Source organism: Trachymyrmex septentrionalis, unplaced genomic scaffold (genome assembly GCF_001594115.1).
Source record: "Trachymyrmex septentrionalis isolate Tsep2-gDNA-1 unplaced genomic scaffold, Tsep1.0 scaffold7, whole genome shotgun sequence".
NCBI classification, from domain to species: domain Eukaryota; kingdom Metazoa; phylum Arthropoda; class Insecta; order Hymenoptera; family Formicidae; genus Trachymyrmex; species Trachymyrmex septentrionalis.
The window spans coordinates 3,042,874-3,050,272 of NW_017305884.1; the positions used below are offsets into that span (position 1 = coordinate 3,042,874).

The 7,399-nt window shown below is 46.8% G+C and overlaps 1 protein-coding gene across 4 annotated transcripts in view; it reads right to left on the minus strand.

Moving 5' to 3' along the window:
* Nucleotides 1-7,399, minus strand: part of LOC108753491 (Krueppel homolog 1) — a 78,809-nt gene that overhangs the window by 45,144 nt on the left and 26,266 nt on the right. The window lies entirely within an intron of this gene.

Consider the following 7,399-nt stretch of genomic DNA (forward strand, 5'->3'; position numbering starts at 1 on the left):
GAGAGAGAGAGAGAGAGAGAGAGAGAGAGAGAGAGAGAGAGAGAGAGAGAGAGAACGGTTCAATCACTACTCCGATTCTTCCTGAGCGTGGTGAGGAAGAACCGAAACTGATAGAAACGGCAGATCGGGCTGCGTAGCCGGCGTAGGAACGTTCAATTTCGGGTTCTCCTCGTTCGGGGAACAGGTGTTGCGTCAGTATCGCGGGTGTGGGTGTAGGTGAACGAACGAAAGGGTTAACGTTAAAGCCGTACAGTCCGCAGCAAGAGTTCGTTTAGGCATGAGGTAGTAGAAGGGCCGAAAACTTGGTGGAATTAAAGAGGGTAGCGAGGAGAGAGAAAGGCAAGGAGGTGGACGGATGGACTCGCGAAGACGGCAGAGGATTTTATTAAAATATGTTAAAACTGTAATTAAAATCGAAAAATCTCGTGAGAAGTTTTAAGAATCTTAGGTCACCCCTTTCGCGACGAGAAGAGAGCGCCAGGCTTCATGAGAGAGAGAGAGAGAGAGAGAGAGAGAGAGAGAGGGGAAGAGGCGGCCGGGCGAAGAGAGAATTGAAATTGTCATCGGGGGTTCTCAAGTTTCCGCGAGTTCAACCCTTTCCCCTCGTTCGACGTGACTGCGGATACTTGACGGGGTGACGTCGAGAGATCTCGGCGCTCGCTGGGCATCCCTGGACTCTTTAATCCCCGTGGGAGAGGGAGAGGCTGCCCGACGCGATTTTATTCCGCGCCTTTTTCCTCGCCTTTTTCTACTTTCGCCCGGACACGGTCGGCCGGCTGTTGTTCGTCACCGATTTGAATGAAATTGCTCCTGTTTTGCGGTACTCAAGGGGGGGAAATGTTGCGAACGCCGAGGTTCCGGTTTAATCGATGTACAAACGGTATACGCTGATACGAGCATTGGGAGGCGTTTGCGTCGATTTTGTAGTATATGAGAGGTATTAAAATATTATTGACATCTACGGAAATAATACATTGAATGTATTAACAGAAATAAGTGAATATATGGCAAAGATAATATACGTATTAATGTCTAATTTAATTTATATGTGAAGAAAAGTAATGTTAAAAATGTAAATTGAAAATAATACATTAAATATATATTAGAGATCAATACATTAATATCATTTCTTTCATTTATGTAAAAATAGAGTTGCAACCTGTTATTCGAGTATACATTTTTTTGTACATGCAGATTGCGTAATCTCAAATCAGCTTGTTCGATATTTTTAAGGTGTAATTTGCTTGCTAACACGGGTTTTCCCTTTCGAATTCCTTGTCCCTCGTAAACGGACTTTCACGATGATTAACCGGGAGCCGGGAGTGACAGAAGGGTTCGTGAAAAAACGGTTTGATGCTGAGGCAAAGTCGCGTCGCGAATTTTTAACGACTGTCTCAAGTGTCCCGCCGAGATTTTTCTTTAAACATCGTATATAAGACATTTCGCCGATCAAACGACTCTTTACCTTTGTGTTTATGAGATTTTAGAAATTCGAAATTTTTAAATAGTTTTATGATCAAATATAATTTTAATTCTGATTTGATTCACACTAAGTTTAATGTCGAGAGAGATATAACGATTATTGCTTTTTAACGAATCAAGGACTGCTGTTCGCGAAAATACTTTAAGCAGAAGTCGTTTAAATCCGGCGAATTTTGGGTCATTATCCTCATCAGCTGATCGCACGAACTATCAATCTGTATGTTATTGTTGAGAAGTATAGAAAGATTTGCGAGATCAATGATAGAAACAACTTAGAGTGTACAAACGAAGCTGCGATCCTGCAAAACTCAATTAATACTGTCGCAGACAGTAAAGAATACTTTATAGACAATTATTGTGTTTTTTCATGCACTCATGTATAGATTGCGTAGTGACTCATAGAGATAAAACGTATACATTGAATGTTTATACGATTCTTCAATTTCAAATGTATTATTATAAATTAAATTATAAAAAACTGTAGAGAAACGGTGCTATTATTTTTTTATCGGTTCTCGAAAGTAATGAGACAATCATAAGCTTTCGACAGCATCGATGCACGAACAATGTCGACTATTATTCTCGGTGAGAATTTTTCGTCAGAGGACGCCGCGCCTTTCTTAAATTTCAAAACTACGCGATCATTAATCAAATTTTTATCTCCTGGCAGACGGAAAATTGCGTCCCGGCGCCCGGCCATACTGGCGGTTTGAATCTTTTTTTCTGATTTATTACCGTCGCCAACCGCGGGAAAAAACGAGAAGGAGAGAAAGAAAGAAGTCGCGGTTGCGTCGGGGCCCGTAAAGAGAAATGGAAAGAGGAAGAAGAAAACGGAAAGAAGAGAGTTGGCCCGCGGGCCGCCGGCTTAATGTCCTTAATAATGGAAAAATATATCAAATGACACCCACTGTATTTCCTTAGGAGCGTCTCTCGTTCCGATTACCTACGCCTCCCGCCCGTTCACCGTCCTTTTACCCTTTGCGATATTCATATTTTTGCGTCTGTCTCCCTCATCTACCATTTTTTATTAACTCTCGGATTACTTATTAAACCCTATCCGCATTCTTTCCCTAGTGCAGCGAAATCTGACAAAGAAAGATCGTGACTATTTTCAATCTACGTGATTTATTAACGCGTGATAGGAGACTGTTTCGCCTCTTATTTCATGTTCTATTTTATTTTGACGAGTTGACATAGTTCATCTTTGACATAGTTGATTTTCGCATGAAAAATGCACGACCCCGTTTTTCTCTGCTATTCGAATCGCGACGGATGGGTTTGTCGGCCTCACGCCGGCAGGTCTCTCCTCCTGATGCTGATGCTCGAAGGGATCGTTAGCATTTCAGGAGGAGAGAGAGAGAGCCGGCGTGCAACCCTTTCTTTCTTTCTTTCTTTTTTTTTCTTCCTTCCCTCTCCCCTTTTATCATGAGTTACGTTCGTGAGTAACGTCGGGCCACTCGAAGTGGGCTACTTTATACACTTGGAAATACAAAGCGAAGGTCTCACCTGCTGACCATATGCCTTCTCTCCACGCGTGTGTACACGTACGTGCACACGCACACGCAATGCCCTCCGTCCACCCACGCACGCTGGCCGTGCAGCAGCGGCTCACATATGGTATGTCGTTGTTCATGTACGCACGTATGTATGTGTGTGTGTGTGTGGGTATAGTATGCACATACGTGAGCGCATACGTGTACGGAGACAACGTCCAATCTAACCTAGCATGACCTGACTCATTCGCGAACCCACCTACCCACCTATCTATCTAAACTACCGCCGCGGATAGTGTGCACTGTTGTGTAATATAAAGGAAAAGGGGGAGAGCACCACCACCCTCTCCCTCTCGCCCCGCGGCTCCTTGTAATTGTCAGCTTTAATCCGCCTGAATCGTTGCACGTTGATCCTCCGCGAGGTATGTCCGTTTCCGGTCGTCGGCACGGACAATCGTTCGCCGATCAGCTGCTTAAACAGGAAAGGAAGACTTGGCGATTTGATTTCCGCGGAACCGATTTCTGCGGTCTGTCCTGTCTCGGTACCTCCCTACTTCTTGCATCTGTCTAATTTTAGAGTCGAATATAGATAGATCCTTCAATCTCTCTACTCCGTATACCTATTATATCTCATTGAGACTATAGTTTCTTCGTCTCTAGGTACAATACATGAATCGTTTAATCGATGGATGACTAACATTGTCTATTGTTCGATTAATTTTACGATAATTTCTGTGAAAAACGTCACAATTAAACTTGGTAAACGTCATACATGAATATGAGATTTTGCAACATTTTATTCGAAAAAAGTAGAAGAAAAAATGTTTCGGTTTTGATAAATGTATTCGATTGAATACTTCAGGCAAGAAAAAAAAATTTTTTGATACTACAAGCACCAAGGTGCGTCTCTCTCTCTTTTTATTTCCTTCTGCATACGGTAGGCAAAATCGGGCTTCCTGTTTCGTCGGTGGATAGGATCAAATAACACGACGCGGCACGTCGAAATTAAGGATGCCGAAAGGTAGTCGTTATCCTGCGGCTGTGGGGGCTGGTGAAGAAAAAAAAAAAAAAAAAGAAGAAGAAAAGAGAAAGAAAAGAAACGGTCGGACCGCGCGAGATCGCGCGATAGTGGGCTATCGATCGTATTAATGTGCGTCGGCGGATAGCCAACGAAATCTCCAATGTCAAGAGTGTGCGGGATCGCGCCAGGCGAATATCGGCGATCGAGCGAAAGTCTATCAATGATCGGCTGGCCTTGCGGTCTCTCGTCTCGACGTTGCTGGTAACGCTATATTCGACTCGGTTCGTACGACTCGATGATATAACGGATACACAGGGTCGCCATTTCCATCTGGGAAACTAATCGAGGACAACGGCGCGACGGCAAGAGTGACGTCTACTTTTGCGAGTGGGGAAAAAACAATTTCAATCCGAAAGTTTTTCCGAGTGCGAGTTTTCCTGTGCCAACTTCCACTCAGAGTGATCAAATATGCAACGGTCATTTTTAGCGGCGTTTCTCGAAAGTGTTAATTATTAACAAGCGTTTTCGGCCGCTCCCGTCACGTCGATATTTTCGGAAATATCTGAACGCTCGTGCCACTGATTTTAGCGTGACACGTGACACCTTAAAGGCGAGAGATCTGAACGATCGAAGCAGTTGTGCAGCAGCGGCTAGATACGTAACGGGTTTGCGTTTCGATCGCACGACGATTGTCTGGCGGACACCCTCCGTTTAACGGCGAGTAAAGACACTCATGCGGGTATAACCATAATTCGAATCACGTAGATAATTTAATAAGCGGTCATCAGGTAGCAATCTCCACTTAGTGATTAATCATCGGATTAACGAGGAGTAAAGTACATCTAGGGATGGTTACACATATGTATACCACGAACATAAACTACTTATCGCGTATGTAAGTCTTTCCCTTCAAATAAATTCCTCCTCTATCTCGACTCGTAAACAAGATGTTGATTGATTTCTTTTTTCAAGTTCTTTTTTGGTTTATCCGCGATTTTCTCCTTTACCCTGATGTTATTTTTCAATATTATTTCCGTTAGTGTCGTATTATTATTATTAATAATTGTTAATACGAACCTTGTGAAGGATGTCAAACACGTTTTAGTTCTAACGATTAGATAGAGATTAGAGATTCAGACATTTTTCCCAGGCTTCACGTGCGTTACGTTCATTATAGAGTCGTGTGTGTGTGTGTCTGTAACTATTTAGTACGCGTGGCAAACACGCCCTCGGGGATAAACTCTCTTCTACGCTGACCACGTGGTCACCGTTCTCTCCTAGCGTGAATTTTCGATCCCCGACCCCAAACTAGCCGTGGAATATATCCATCAATAATTACCTGAGGCGGCAAGTGGTGATGAGGATGCTGATACGTTGGCGGTACGTACGGCGGGTGGCTTGGCGGATGGTTGTGGGGGTGAGGTCGGGGATGGTTTTGATGCTGGGCTTGCGGTGGGAGCGGTTGGGGTGCGGGGGGCGGTGTCCAAGGCCCGTGGTTCGGGCCGTGGCTTTCATTGGTGCCATACATCTTCAGGGAAGAATCTCGAGCACGCAACCTGAAGAGTCCCACCCACCCCGATCCACGCGCGATAACACGAAAGGCCCCGGCACTGCCGGCATGATCGCGAGCGCTCGCGCGCCCTTCGATCACTCGATATGAAGGAATTTATAAGTCACGTCCCGAACTGTTCCGGCATACGGAGAATGAAAGCGCACCTTGCTGTGGTAGACACACGAAGGTACACCTCTTGTAACACTTGTGACTTCGAAGTTCGCGTCGCGACGAAGGAAACATATACGCGAAACTCACCCGCGGATCGCTATTGAAAAGTTGAAAAGTTCACAGAGAACAGCTTTCTAGAGGGTGATATATACGGACTAGAATGGATCTCGGTCCAGCCGATGAGAATCCGTAGTAGAATCCAGCGGGCGTTTCGTCCCTGACTAGCTGAACACAGACTTTTGACCATTACGCGAGCGTAATATTTGCCCGCCGCGTACGCGGCTCTTCGATCGCCATTGTTCCGATTCAATCTCACCCGCCGATCTTTTTCCCAAAAGTGCGGCGGCTCTTCATTGTGCGTGCGCGCGCGCGCGCACGCGCGCGTGTTTCACGTCTCGACGCGGGGCGAGGCCTCTCCGATTCTCGGCTACGGGGCCTTACGTAATCGAATATGGGGAAATCGCCGCGTGAGGGAACGATAGCGGCTGCCTTCGCATGCGTTTGCGGAACCCCATGGTCTCTTTCTCTTTGTTTTACAACAACAGGGCATGTGAAAGATATCGTTTGCCGTTTGTCGCGATTACTTTCCCAGTCGGCCAATTAATGACTCGTACGTTCCATGAATGTTGCGCAAGCGGTAGACTGTTGTGAAGCCCCGATGATCATCAGACCTCTTCATTAACTCTCTCTCGTTACCCGATTCCCTTTGATGAGGGAACACGGCAACGATAGGCCCGTCGCGACACGCTCGTCGGCGAATGGACCTTACCCTGATCGACCCGGCGTTCGACCGATCATCCTTTGCGCAACGGTGCCGCTGCGATCGTTGCGTAAGCACGTGCCACGGCCTTGCACTCTCGCGAACAAAGTCCTTGGCGCCGAAAGCTATCGGTTGCGTGAGAGGAAGCGGATGAGCGAGAAGAGGATTTCTCCATTAATTTCTCCCCGCACTCTTATCTCCTTTGCTTTTTTTTCCCCCCTTTTCCTTCGAAAATTTAACGAAAGTCTTCGTTTTCCCAATTATTCATCGAGAATCACGAACGTTCGCGACGAATCGAGCGGATTCTCTCTCTCTCGTCGTTTCGCGACGTCTAACGTGAACAGTTGGTCGCGAGTTTCTTCCGATTTCAACAATCTCGTCTCGAGTCAGCACGCGGTATCGTACTACTTTCGTTCACCACGCTCGTTGCGATCGGGTAACTGTTGGCCGCGCGCGCGGCCGTGCGACGATCTGGCGGCTGGACGGTCCGCGCGATCAGGATACCGGGGGGGGCCCGCGCGACGAGAGAGGTGTCCGACGACTTCCACGAGATGAACCACAACGTCCGTCTAAGAAACTGGTCACTTTTTCCCACCCGGGAGGAGTTCTTTTTTTATATATACGTCGGGGGTAGACTCGCGCGCGGGTAGACCGGATGCAGAAGCGCGGACGTAGCGCTGTACGCGAGCGTGTGGCGTCTCTCGCAAACTAAACCGGCCCCAAAGGGGGGGACACGGCGATTTCTTGGCCTCCGTCCGCCGTCCGTGCGTGCGTGCGCTAACGGGGGGACGGTTGAGAAAAAAAGCGGCGTCAGCGCGCGCGGTGGAAAGGCGCGCTGATAAGGCGGCCGTGGTGAACGAAAAATCCGTCCGCTGGCTACTCGAAGAGATATCGATTGAAATAACATGATATATTCCGGG